Source organism: Macrotis lagotis, chromosome 2 (genome assembly GCF_037893015.1).
Source record: "Macrotis lagotis isolate mMagLag1 chromosome 2, bilby.v1.9.chrom.fasta, whole genome shotgun sequence".
In the NCBI taxonomy this organism is placed as follows: domain Eukaryota; kingdom Metazoa; phylum Chordata; class Mammalia; order Peramelemorphia; family Peramelidae; genus Macrotis; species Macrotis lagotis.
In genome coordinates, this window is record NC_133659.1 from 56,444,847 (window position 1) to 56,459,561 (window position 14,715).

The window sequence follows — 14,715 nt, forward strand, 5'->3', positions numbered from 1 at the left end:
TTTAATAGTAGTGGTAATAATGAGCATCCTTGTTTCACCCCTGATGCTACTGGGAATGCCTCTAGCTTATCCACATTGCATATAATGCTTGTTGATAGGTTCAAGTGGATAATTATGCTTATTATTCTTAGGAACAATCCATTTATTGCTACACTCTCTAGTGTTAGTAGAATGGATGCTGTATTTTATCAAAGGCTTTTTCAGCATCTATTGATATAATCATGTGATTTCTGATAGGTTTTCTATTGATGTAGTTAATTATAATAGCAGTTTTCCTAGTATTAAACCACCCCTGCATTCCTGGGATAAATCCTACTTGGTCATAGTGTATTATCCTAGTGATAACTTGCTGAAATAATTTTGCTCAGATTTTAAAAATTGTGAATCTATATTCACCAGGAAGATGTCTATAATTTTCTTTCTCTGGTTTGACTCTACCATATTGTTGTCATAGAGAGTTAGGCAGAGTTCCATCTTCACCTATTTTCCAAAGAGTTTATATAGAATTGGAACCAATGGTTCCTCAAAGGTTTGATGAAACTCATTTGTGAACCCATCTGGCACTGGAGATTTTTTCTTAGGGAGTTCATTGATGGATTGTTGAATTTCTTTTTCTGAGATAGGGTAATTTAGGTATTTAATTTCCTCTTCATTTAGCCTGGACAACTTGTATTTTTGTAAATACTCATCCCTTTCATTTATATTATGAAGCTTAATGTCATATAGCTGGACAAAATAATTCTGAGTTTACCTTTTTCATTTATGATACTAACAATTTGGTTTTCTTCTTTCTTTTTTAAATCAAATTAACCAGAGGTTTATCCATTTTATTGGATGTTTTCTTCATAAACCCAACTCTTTGTTTTATTTATAAGTTCAATAGTTTTCTTGCTTTCAATTTTATTAATATGTCCCTTAATTTTTAGAATTTCTAATTTGATATTTAATTGGAGGTTTTTAATTTATTCTTTCTCTAATTTTTTAGTTGCATGCTTAGCTCATTGATTTCCTCTTTCTCTAATTTATTTATATAGATATTTAAAGATATAATATATCCCTCAATAACAGCTTTGGCTGTATCCCATAAGTTTTGGTATGTTGTTTCCTTATAGTCATTATCTAGGATGAAATTATTAATTTTTTTCTATGATTTTTTATTTGATCCAATAATTCTTTAAAATTAGATTATTTAGTTTCCAAATAGTTTTAGGTTTATCTCTCCCTGACCTATTATTTCATGTGATTTTTATTGCATTATGATCTGAGAAAGATGTATTTACCATTTCTGTCTTTCTGCATTTGATTATTAGGTTTTTATGCCCTAGTACTTGGTCAATTTTTGTGTAAGTGCCATGTATTGCAGAAAAAAGTATAATCCTTCTGTCCCCATTCAATTTTCTCCAAAGGTCTATCATATCTAGGTTTTCTAACAATCTATTTACCTCCTTAACTTCCTTCTTGTTTATTTTATGGTTAGATTTATCTAAATCTGAGAGCTGGAGGTTGAGGTCTCCCACCAATAGAGTTTTGCTGTCTATGTCTTCCTGTAACTCTTTCAACTTCTCCTCTAAGAAACTGGATTCTGTCCCATTGAGTGTATACATATTTAGTATTGAAATTGCTTCATTGTCTATGGTACCTTTTAGGAGGATGTAGTTTCCTTCCTTATTTCTTTGAATGAGATCTATTTTTGTAACTGCTTTGTCTGAGATAAGGATTGCTACCTCTGCTTTTTTCACTTTAGCTGATGCAAAATATACTTTGCTCCAACCTTTTACCTTTACTCTATATGTATCTCTCTGCTTCAAATGAGTTTCTTGTAAACAGCATATTGTAGGATTCTGATTTTTAAACCACTCAGCTATTCACTTACCTTTTATGGGAGAGTTCAACCCATTCACATTCAAAGTTATAATTATTCTTTATTGCTCTCCATGCTATCTTCCCTCTGTATTTTTCCTCTTTTTTCACTTTACCCATATTCCCTAGTATTTTGTTTCTGAATACCACCACCTTCAGTGTGTTTGTCCTATTATATCTAACCCCTCCCCTTTTTTCACCTTTGCCCCATCTTCCTTCCCTTCCTTCTGTTAGTTCCTCTTTTCCTCCCCCTCCCCCTTCCCCTTTTAATACTTGAAAGGTAAAATAAGTTTCTTAACTTAACTGAATTTGTGTATTTTAACTTTAATCCAAGTCTGATGACAGTAAGATTCAGGCGGTTCACAGTGCCTATGTTCTCTCTAACATCTTAGATGGAAGTCCATAGTAGATGGAAGTCCATAGACATACTTTTGTGCTGACTTGTGGCCCTGGACAAATCACTTAAACTTCCTCAACATCAGTTCCCTCATCTGTAAAAGAAGGAAAATGGACTCAATGAACTCTAAGATCTGTTCCAGTCCTAAATCTATGAGCCTGTAAAATACAGAATGTTAAAAAAAAAGTCTTACTCTAATTTTAGACTTTAATAGCTTAACGTTGCTATAAATTTTGGAGACATTGTTTATTCATAATAATAATAATTATAAAATAAATAAAATGTAGATAATAAGGGAGAATACTAGTATTGGGAGTATTGAGAAAAGCCTTACACAGAGTAGAGAGCTTAGTTGTGACTTGAAGGAATTGAGTAACTATATAAGGTAGAGGAATGCTGAGCATACATTTCAGATATGGAGGATAGACCAGTGCAGCAGAAATATAGCAATTGGAGATGGGAGTCCAGGAGTGAGGGATATAAAGAAGGTCTGTTTACCTCGACTTTGTAGGAAGGGGAAAGGATTACTATATGATAAGATGGCATTCTTCTGGCCCTGTGTCCTAGTATGGGCAGAGTCCCTGAGTCTCTTTGCACTGAGTGGCTAAACAATACATGTTTTAGGGATGGTTAAGTCAAGTCAGTTCTCTACCAGACATTTCCACTATCTCATCATGAGGCAAAGGGAATTATTCTTCCTTTTACCTTTAAGGATTACAAGCATATCTCATTTTTTGTGCTTTGCTTTATTGGACTTGCAGATATTGTGTTTTTTTACAAATTGAAAATTTCTGGCAAGTCAATGTCCAGCAAGGCAACATTTTTCTAATAATGTGCTCATGTTGAGTCTCTGTCACCTTTTGATAATTACTGTAATACTTAATTTTTTTCATTATCATATCTGTTATGGTGATCTGTGATCAATGATTTTTTATGATAATCTTGTAATTGTTTGATATGCCATGAGCTACATCCTTATAAGACAGTTAAATTAATTGATAAATTTTGTGTATTCTAATTGTCCCACTGTTAAACCATTCTCCATCTTTCTCCCTCTCCTTGACCTCCTTATTTCCTGAGACAGAACAATATTGAAATTAGGTCAGTTAATAACCCTGGAATGACACCTAAGTATTCCAGTGAAAGATTCAATCCATATGGCAAACTTCATTGTTGTCTTATTTTAAGAAATGACCCCAGCCTCCTCAATCTTCAGCAATTACCAACCTGATCAATCAACAGATATCAATATTGAAGAAAGACCCTAATAGCTAGTATTTTTAGCAATTAATAAAAGTATGGATGACACCATTTATATGCCAACATATGGCATAAGCATAACTTTTATATGCACTGGGAAACAAAAACAAATTCCTGTGACTCTCTTTATTGTAATATCTATTTTATCAGAGTAGTCTGTAATGAAAATCAGTAATATCTCTGTGATTTCCCTACATGGTGTTTTATACTTCCTACTTCTCAAGACACATTTATTGAACTGAATTACATTGGATTGGAGTGAACTGGATCAAACTGAGTTAAATTGAATTACAACATTAAAGCAAACATTTTGATTAAATCTAAGCTGTAAGGCATTGTTCTAAATTCTGGAGCTAGAAGACAAGTAATCCCTTCCTCAAGGTGCTTACAGTCTATTGAAAAGAAAAGAATTATGTTGCAGGCATGAGATCTATAATTGAAAAGTCCTATCAGAACGAAGTGCTGTTGAAAGGCCTGTGGCACAGGGCCCAGTGGACAAGAATTGATCCAAGTGTTCTCACGTGGCCCTAGAATATCTTGCATCTGAACTATATGGTCTGCTTTACTAGTTTATCCAGCTCATTCTGCCAATATTAGATGTTTCTAATGGGAAAATTTTGAAGACAGAGCAACTTTTAGAAATAAAAGGACTGAAACTTTAATAGTAGAATTCCAGCTGCCTTGTCAAAGAATGAAAGAATTTATTTCTGAGTGGATAGAATGTCTGGCAATCTTCCAATTACTTCACTTAGGTTGACTACCTAGTAAGACTGGATTTCATGGTAACTATCCCCAGGGATATCAGAGATCAACTTAAAGGCAAGCAATTAAATTGTGAAACTGAATAAAGACAATAAATAGACCGTAGTCTTCAGATTAGGTGATCATGGTCAAATCTCACCCAATGGGAGTGTTGAGGGTCTGGAGAGCAGGAAGTGTCCTGCTTGGGTTTTGCTCATAGTATGCATTAACTTAATGATCTTTCATTCATTCCTTTCACTCATGGACTAAAACATTTCCTTATATTTGTGAGTTGATCTGTTCCTTTTTTTTTTTTACAAAAATCAAATCTGAAGATTCATGATGACATAAAAGTGAGTCTAGGTTCTTGAAGGATTCTCTAAGACAGAGAGATTGGAGCACAGTAATCTCATTACCATGAAGCTAATCACCTAAAACCAAGCCTCTGTATACTGATGGGAGATGGTACCAGGTTGGGGATTTACTAATGCATGAAAGGGTTTGGATATGTGTCTAAATGCCTACATTGGTGAAAGTAAATATCTTTTAAAGAATTAGAGAATCTTCACTCAAAATTTAATTTTCCTATATTATATAGCTTCAGAAATTTTTCTGCTTTTGCAAAATGAAATTAGCATAGTAAGGAATCATTTATTTAGATATCAAGATTTTGGTTATATTGATCATCACACAGCTATATAAATGTAAAAGAAATGAAAAAGAGCTCAGAGGAAAAAAATTAATATCTCCAAGTTCAGTCAATCAACAAGCAATTATTAAGTACATCCTAGATTTCAGCACTTTTCGGATCCATGACAGAGAAGGGAATAAACAAATATTGAGCACATATTAGATGCAGGAACTGTAGGAAGCATATTAAAGTACTATCTGGCTTGATAGGTATGTGTATAAAAATGGCATAAACAATTTTATCAAGGAATTTCTGTTCCAACGAAGAGACAACATTTAAGTATATAGGGACAGAATAAACTGGAAGTACAGGAGTGAAGTCACTAAGATCAAGGGGTATGTGGAAAGATTTTCTTGCAAAAAGGTTAGACATGAAGGAAGCCAGAAAAAGTAGGAGGCAGAGGCAAGGAGTGGTAGAGATACCCCTTGAGTCATCAAGAATAGGTGAAATTATATTTCATACACTCTTTTTAACAAGACAGGAGAATCTCTTAGAAATATTTCCTTTAAAATTGTTATATAAAAATATTTCAGCACTTTAAGAAGTGTCAGTCAACATTCTTCTTCATTCATCTGAAATATCTTCACTCCCCAATAATATAAGGGAATGTAATTAAACACTCTACTCCACCCAGGAACCAAGTTTTTCTTCTTCCCAGTGGACTACATCTGGGATTTTGTAATAATGTCCATGGAAACCAAAGGTTTAGTTAACATACATTTGCTTTACAGCAAACAAGTAGAACCAATTTCTCAGGGAATATTTGCTTCCCATTACTTGGTTACCCTGAAATTGAATTTCATGACTTTGTCCAGTTTAAAAATTACCTTTCGAAGTTGGAATCCAGCCCCATAAAAAGCCCCCACCTTTGTATCTTAATGATTGAACACTAGTCGTGTCCTTAGAATTCCTGAGCATAGAAACCAGTGAGGAAATGTGAAATTGGCCCATTGAGCTCGAGTCAGAATTGTAAAAGAGAAACAAATAACATCAGTGCTGAAATGATAAATGGATTTTTAAAAGCATTCTCTCTTCAAGAACAGTAGATGATACTAGGCAAAAGAAAGGGCTCATCTTCAAAAGCAGTTATACCTGGATTGTGTCTCTTTAAGTGTGACACACTGAAGGATTTTGGCAGCTTGAAAGAACCAAACCTTCTGGTGAATACTGCCAACGGTTAGTTCTTAGGTTAATTTTAGCATTGCTGTTTGCATCAGGCTGGTGTTTTTTTTTTAAAACCAATTCTAAGAGCTATTTTGATACTAATGAGACAAGACCATATAATACAATAGTTGTTTTTAAAGCTATCTGAACCAATCTCCTCCTCTAGAAAAAGCATTGACCTTAAATGTGCACATACATACATGTGTGTGCACATGTGTATCTCTGTGTCCATGTATGTTCTCTGTAACATGCAATATAATCACACATACAACATATGTATATGTTCATGTATCTTATCGTGTGTCTGTACATTTATACACAACACAGTGTATAATACAGTGCACTGACAACTTGCATATATGTGCACAATACAGTGCACTGACAACTTCATATATGTGAACATGCATGAACACATGCATATATAAACATAAACATTTCTGACATAATTGAGTGTCTAGATTTTTAATCCTCAAACACACCTATAAATGCTAGTTCTGGTCAGCTACTGATCCAGGCTAATATTGGTGCAGTTATATAAGTGAACAGAATGATAGAGGAATATATTTTATCATAAAAAGCATCATAATATTATACTGCAGCATAATAAAAATTCAATGCTATTCTCCAAGGAGCTGAAAACACTTTGTACATCATGGCCTCATTAATTCTCACCTAAGATTTGTCAGGCCAGTTATTTATTATTGTTTTCCCCATTTTACAGATGGGGAAACTGACACATGAAGCTTTGTAATATTCTTTTAAAAAAAAGTTAAACCTTCATCTTTTTAATCTAAATTCTAGATACTTACTGAAAGTATCAGGATCTCAAAAATGGAACCATTTCCCTCCTATCCTCCACTGTTCCCCCTCCCCCTTGACCTCCAGGCCTTTGTGAAATTCCATTGTCTCTTCTTTTTAAGGAGAGAAGTCAAGGATTTGTTTTTTCTAACAATCTAACTTGAATCATCTACTAAAATGATGTTACAGTTCATGGAATTGCTAAGTTAATTGGATTTCAATTCCACTTAAATTATTTTTAAGAGACCAATCTCTTGGTCAAAAAGGAAACAAGTGAAACCTAAAACTAAAATGTTTAAGTGACATAACAAAATACTACCAAATTAGTAGAAGATATACTTATAGTTCCTTAATTCAGTAATTATGAGTTTGTTGACTTTATTGGGGAAATACAACATATATTCATGGGATACAAGCAAAAACTTTGAATAAAAAATATGGTAATTATAAGATAGCAGTTAAATTATATGATTAAAAATGTCAAATTAAAAAAAATAGATCAGTTGGTCTTTGAAATTTCTTAACAAATTATTCAATTCAATTGCTAGAATAGATTTGATTGAAAATTATCTTTAGGGTGGCTAAAATTAACCTAAAATCAGTCTATTTGAAAGCCTTACACATATCCTAATAGGAAACAAATTAGAAATTTTGAAAAGAAAAATAAAATTATCTTGGAAAATACTATGGAAGAGTAGAAAAAGCTGAACGGTTTAAGGAAAAGAAACCATACTTCTCCATCTGCCAACTGTGAGTAATAATATTTCCTAACTCAAAATCAAGAGAGAGCCTACAGACAATCACCTAAACTAGTGTGTCCAAAAATGACAAAAAGATCTAATGGAGGCAACATTTTCTGACAAGGATCTGTGTGAAGACATGGACACAAATCCCTAAGGATGATAAGATACAGATAAATCTAAGCTTTGTGAAGCCAGGATTACTCATATGAATGAGATCAAGTAGTCATTGAAGTATGGAATTATAATATATTAAATATATAATTATATATTAAATATATATATTAAAGAGTTATGGTTATGAAAGTGTTTTATATACTTACATGTCTGTATAAATAGAAGTAATAATGAATATGGTTAATAATGACATTATGGAAATATCAAATAATAAAAATGTTATCGTAAATAGCATAAAATTTTCATTAAAAAATTTAAAAATATATTATTTAGTGTTTATTTCAGGATCTTCAGAAAGCTAAGGAGTGCAAGGGATACAGTCTAGTGCTTGAAGTCTAGAAGAACTGAGTTCAAATCCTTATCATTCAGGATATGACCTTGCACAAATCACTTGACATCTCTATTCTGCAGTTTCTTCACCTATTCAATGGGCATAATAATCACACCTACCTCACAGGTGAGCATGTAATGAGTTAACATATATAAAGCATTTTGCAAATCTTAAAGCACTTTGTGAACTCTAGCTATTATTATTTTCTTATATGACGATAATAGGTCATTCAGCCTTCTTCCATTTGAATTGATGAGGGAAAAGATTTGTTTGAATTAGTGAAATTTCTAATTTGGAGAATTTTTTAAAAAATCACTCACACAAATCTAAAAGACCATTATTTGGAAGAGGTCTTCAGTGATGTTAGTGGTCCTTAGCATGTGTGGATGCATATAAATAGATGCTCTGGAAATCCTTAAGAATTTTTGAACATTATACTTTTTAAGACTTTAAATATTCTTCCTGAAGCTTTACCTCTTTACACTATTGTTTTGTTATATCCAAAGAAGGAATTTTATGAGTTAATATTAACTTTTGTCCATTTGTGCTGGGACCATTTGACTATCACAAACTCCAAATTCATGAATTCTTTTGATATTTGGTTTAGCAACCAATAAAATCTATGAGAAAATGGTGCCAGGAAATTGAGGACAATCAGAAGAAGTTGACAGGATATGAATAATGCACTAGGGAGATGAATTCAATTGCTTGAAAGGGAAGTACCAGTGTGAAGTATTGTCCTAAACTAGAATTAAAAGAGATAAAATAAAGAAGTAAATGTAACAAATGTAAATGAATGAATGAATGAGTAATTTTTCAAAATCCTTTGAAATGAAGCAACTGGGTTAAAAGTCACTATGCTAAAAATATGATACTAATTTTCCCTGTGACCCAGGGACAGTTGGTTATCAAAATGTGGGATCATTGTATCTATCCTTGAGCAAATATTATGCTTTGTCATTTATCGATGCTACATAATGGATAAATTATCCACGCTTTCTGAGACTCAAGTCCTTTCTCTATAAAATGAAACTTGACCAGATAAACTCTAAAGCCCCCCCCCTCACTCTATGGGGATATTTGCTCTATTCATATTTTCCAGCTACCTCAGATGAAACAGGTTGGCCATACTGACATAAACCAGCCTCTCATCCACCATAATCAAACTTACCATTTTTGTACTATAGACCATTTCATGAATGACTAAAAGGGACCAGTTAGGCATTCTAAGGGTGTATCTGCTAACTGAGCATCCTTCTAATCAGCTCTTAATTCCTCCATATTTATTTCCCCACATGTGGTGCAACTAGCTAGCTCAGGAGACTGACCATCCTGAAGTCAGGAATACTCCTCCTCCCAAGTTCAAATCTGACCTCAGACACTTATTAGCTATATGACCTTAGCAAGTCACTTAACTGTGTTTGTTTCCATTTTTTTCACCTTTAAAGTGAATGGAGGGAAAAAATGGCAAACAACCCCAATATCTATGCCAAAAAAAAATGGCATAATGAAATTGAACACAACTGAAAAGATAACAACAAATGTTTAAAAATATTTCCTTTCCTCTTCTCATCTCCAAACACAAACTTAATCCTCACACGTGGCAATTGATGACATAACCTCCAACTTCACTTGAGTCCATTTAAAATGTACTTTGCTATTCCTCCTCCTTCTTAATTCTTCAAAACTTTTCATTATTACCACCTAATTAATCTGTCTTTCCTCAGTCCACAAAATGAGGGATATACCTATTTATCATGAATATTAATCACATTTCTTCCTGTCTTCTCTAGAAACTTACACCAAAAGTTAGAACCTCTCACCAAAATCTTAGTCCTTCTGATCTCCATTGGCTCCTTCCTTTCGGAGTTCAAATATTCTCAATTATATCTAATTCTAAAGCTCATTTCTGTGATTTTCATCCATTCATCCTGCATCTCTCCCTCTAAGTTTCTTGAACAAGTTTTTTAATAAACTCAAATATCTAGGTGATGGTATATTACTGGTCTGTACTGAGAAGCAGACTCGTAATTCTGTCATTCTTACTCTTCTCAACTATTTTATGCACATGGAACTACCTCTTCCTAGCCACTCCCTTGATTTCTCCTTCCCTCTGGAGGAGTGATTTTCCTTTAAAATTAGGAATGAGGAAATAATGGGAAGAAAAGTAATTAGAGTCCAAAATCCCAATGCTATTTAGTTAACAAAAGCTTTCAACCCCCCCATACCACCACTGTAACAAAAGACTAACTCCTCACCTAAAGAGAAGACTCAGAATAAGAATTCTCTTTCTCTCTATGTATACCTATGAATTTCATAAAGAGAAAAGTACATATTGAACAAATAATGCAAAAATGCGTATCTCTAAATGTAATTTATTCATTCATTCTTTCAAATATTCATTTGCTTATTTATCTTTTTTACAGTTCCAAACCCCCATCCAGAAAATTGATCTGGTAGTGTATGCACACGCATATTTGTATATATGCAAACATATACATATGTATATATTTCTAAATTAAATTCTCTTTTCTCTTGCTCCTCGGTTTTGCCCTTATTGTCTTTCTATACTGAATTTAAGTAAGGACAGATATAGTTCAACAATTCAATGATGCAATTGTTAAACATATTGATCATATTTAAAAGAGAAAGCATCGAAGTAAAGAAATTCTTGAAAAATGGAAGTGTGTCAGGAATCAGTCCCATTTTTTTTCTTAAAAGAGAGAAAGAAGAAAAAAGACAGAACAAAAATTGTAGGAAGGACCAACTGGACAGATGGAGTTTCAGCAATACATCATCCATTCCAATACAGCTCATACTCATTTTACCATATAGGTTCTCTCCTATACAATGATGAGAAGCTGATGACTGGAACTTCCTCCTTCACAGTTCCTCACTCAGTTTCTAGCATGACTATTGATACCAGCATGCTCACCTTTACATATACAAGCACACTGACATCTTTGTCCTCTCACACTCTTCTCTCCTTCTAATATGACTTAGCTATCCACAATTCCTTAGGCTTGGAAGTCAGAATAATGAGACATGTAAGCCCTTTCCACTAGTTTCCAGGTTAAAGGAAATTCCTCAGGGAGGTCAAAAACGTAAACTGTTAGCATAGTTTTTGCCTAAACCAGTAGATATTCAGATGCAGAATCCTTCTGACTTTCACAAGACCAAGGAGAGCTATATATGTCTGTTGCCCCTTTTCCTCACAACGTACTCTCTCTTTTACCTTTCAGAACAAGAATCTAACTTCTTGTACATACCACTTTATTGAATCTGCTTTTTAACAGGTCACTGATGATGTCCTAATCACCAAATCTATTATTTGGTTTTCAGTCATCATTCTCTTGACCTCTCTGTCTCTTGACATTGCTAATCACCACCTCCTAGTGAACACTTTCCCATCTTTGGGCTCCAGAACAACACATTCTATTTTCCTACTCTCTCTCCAAATACTCATTTTCTGTCTTCTTCTCTGGTTGTCATGTCTTTTCTGAAGCTTTATGATGGTATTTCATAATGGTTTTCCCTTGATCCTTGTCTCCTCTCCTCTCCCCTTCTCTTCTCTCTTCTTCTCTGCCCTAGTTCTCCTATAGTTTTCTTTTGCCTTCTCTCTTTCACCTCCTCTCATCTCTCCTCCTCTCTACTCCTGTTCTCTCCTTTTCCTTCTCCTCCTTTTCTCTCTCCTGTGTTCTCCTCTCCTGTGCTCTCCTCTCCTCTTCTCTCCTCTCTTCTCATCTCAACCCTTTCCCTCTAACTTCTCATTCACATCCATCAGTCAATTGCCACCTATATAGAGATGACTCCAAAAGGTACACACCACACTTCCCTTCTGGGTTCTAGACCTATAGCTTCATCACTAAGTGAACATCAAATACACATCTATAAACTAAGCCTCCTGAAATATGTTTTTTTTCTTCATATCACAATATTGATCTGTAATTCTCAACTACATGTCAAACTCTCAAACTTTGAGATATTGTTGATGTTTCTTTCTCGCTCACCTCTCAAATTCAATGAAATATCAAGTCTTGCTAATTCCACCTCCATCTTTCAGAGCAATTCCATCTTCTGGTGCTATCACACTACCCAAGTCTCTCATTGTGGCTAAACTATTGCAATAGCTTTGTAACAAGTATTATTGATTCAACCATTGTCCTCGTTCCTTTCTGAGCATACAACACACAATAGACAACACATATACACACATATTTCTACCTACCACTCACATACATAAACACACACATATTTGCAAAGTCAATTTCTCTTCCCTCTTGCTCCCTATTGTTCCCATATTTTTCACTGCATGTTGAGTTTAAGCAGGGGCAGATATAGTTCAACAATGCAATGATGCAATGTAATCATATTTAAAAGACAAAGTCAAGAAATTCTTGCAAAATATGTGTGCATAAAACAGCCACATAAGCAGACACATACATACACACACGAACATACATTCCATAGGATCAGAGAATCATAGCCATGGAGCAGAAAGTAACATCTCAAAGGCAATGTAATTCAACCTTCTCATGTTACAAATGAGAAACTGAACTCAATGGAGATGAAATGAGTTTTCTCAAGAACACACAGATATGTATCCAGAACATCATCTGTACCTTGGAGGCACAGTGGAGAAAATATGGGAGTTGAAGTAAAGAAGAACTGAGTTCAAATCCACCTTCAGATAATTCTTAACTATTTTACCCTGGGCAAGTCATTTAATCTTGCTAGGTTGTACAGTGGATAGAGCACAGACTTTGGAGTCAAGAGGATGGAAGTTTGGATCCAGTCTCTTGATGCTTACTGTGTGACCTTGAGCAAGTCACTTAACCCTGATTGCCTCACAAATAGGGCCATCCTGATCCACATCTTACCACTGGATCCAGATGGCTCTGGAGGAAAAAGTGAGACTGGTGACTTAACACACCCCTCCCCCTTCATTCAATTCTAATTCAGGTGCTTGTCATGGCATTACTTCCCTGATATCATTCAAAGGATAAATATCATCATCATTAACTGTAAAATGGGAATTATGATTGCACCTATCAAATAGAGACAGTGTAAGATAAAATACATAAAGTTTTTCAAAAACTTTAAAGTGCCATAAATATGATAGTTATTATTATGTGCCTTACATATATAGCTCTTTAAAGTTGACAAAGTATTTTACAAATATCTAATTTTATCCTCAAATCTCTTATTATTATCTCCATTTTACAAAAGAAGAAACCAAATGGCAAGGGATTGTAACTTGCCCAGGATCACACTACTAGTGAGTATTTGAGGTTGCATCCAGGTTTCCTGACTCCAGTTCCCTAACTCTATCTAGTGTTCTATCTAGCTCTTTAATTCCAGGTGCCACCCCTTCCATGAAGTCTTTCTTGACGCCCCCCCAGTCAATCATAATCTTTTCCTTCAGACATCACACAACATTTTGTTTTACTTCTCTCTAATGTATTTGTCTTATAATAGTGTATGTAAAGCATATCTATGCCTTACTTGTCCTATTTAGTCGAAAAGCTTCATAAGACTGACCTATGTCTTATCTAAACTGTCTTACCCCGCCCCCAGAATCTGCAAATAGTAGGTATTTTACTGATATTGGCTGAATTTGAATACATTAGAATAAATATTACAATAACTATAAAGGACATATGAAGAAAGATGCTATCCATATTTTACTGATATTGGCTGAATTTGAAAACATTAAAATAAATATTAAAATAACTATAAAGGACATGAAGAAAGATGGTATCTGAATTCAGAAAAAGAACTGATAAATAGAAGTATGTTTAGAATAATTTTACATATATTTTCATATAATGTATATGTGTGTACACACATATATACCTATTTGTATCTAATAGTAGTCAGGGAAAAGAAAAAAGGAAAAAAGAAATTTACATAACTTTATTATATATTTAAAAGGAATGGCAAGTTGTGCCTAATAAATTTGTAGCTTCATGTGAAATCATTTTTTATTATATTATGTTAGAGAAATGTTTGTTTTAATCTATAAATTAAAATAAAATAAAATTTTAAATAGGAAATATATTCTACAATTTTTTTTTTCTTGTTGCCTTAGTGGTCACATCCTCTCCCACCATTCTGTTAGATTTTCCTGTGGTCCCTGATTTCCAAATTTGTCTAGGATCAAAATAAGAACTGGGAAAACACTTAGATAAAAGATTGAGTCTCAGTGTCTCTAACCTGATTGGAAACAGGAAGGAAGAAAACTTATTTCTGTGAGAATTCCAGTACTTTTTTTGCCCATCTCTATAAGTCAGATGGAAAGCCTCAGCCCCTTGGCTTATTAATTTGATCCCAACCATTTGACAGGTATTCCTAGCTACTGCTGTCAGTGGGGAAGAAGAAGTGATCACAGAAAATGGCAAATCAAAACTCAGGGACCAAGAAGCCCTAGCTGAAAAATTTAAAAAATGAAATAAAAAGAGAAATATATATATGACTTTGGAATTAAGGAGGAAATCGGATTGGTCCTGATGATCTCAAAACAATGACTAACAAATAAACAACAAGCAAAGGACAG